Source organism: Oxyura jamaicensis, chromosome 27, assembly GCF_011077185.1.
Source record: "Oxyura jamaicensis isolate SHBP4307 breed ruddy duck chromosome 27, BPBGC_Ojam_1.0, whole genome shotgun sequence".
NCBI classification, from domain to species: domain Eukaryota; kingdom Metazoa; phylum Chordata; class Aves; order Anseriformes; family Anatidae; genus Oxyura; species Oxyura jamaicensis.
The window spans coordinates 1,028,149-1,028,717 of record NC_048919.1 but is presented as its reverse complement, the minus strand read 5'-3'; positions in this window follow the sequence as shown (position 1 = coordinate 1,028,717).

The window sequence follows — 569 nt, the reverse complement described above, 5'->3', positions numbered from 1 at the left end:
GAGGAGGGCGTGTGTGTGGCTGGGCTGTGTGCACACGCGTGTGCAGCGGTGATGGGAGGGCTGCGAACACGCCACAGAGAGGAGTGGGGCTGGAGGCAGTGGGCACACAGCTCCTGACCCTGCAACGTGCGCCTCCAACATGCGCCTCCCAGGCAACGTGTGCCTGGGCCTCTGTGCACATGTGCGTGCAAGGGGCCCGTGGTGCTTGTGGGAACACCTGGGGGGCACTGCGGGTACGTGCGGGGGTGTGCCTGTGTCTGTGCGTGGGGGGTGTACATGTGTGTGTACATGTGTGTATGTGGGTGTACGTGTGTACTTGTGTGTGTACATGTGTGTGCGTGTGTACGTGTGTGTACAGTACTTGTGTGTGTACATGGGTGTGTATGTGCACGTGTGTGCATGTGTACTTGTGTGTACGTGTGTACGTGTGCTTGTCTGTGTGCATGTGTACGTGTGTACGCGTGTGTACACGTGTACACGTGTGTGTACATGTGTACGTGTGTGTACATGTGTGTACGTGTGTGTACGTGTGTGTACAAGTGTACGTGTGTGTACGTATGTGTACACGT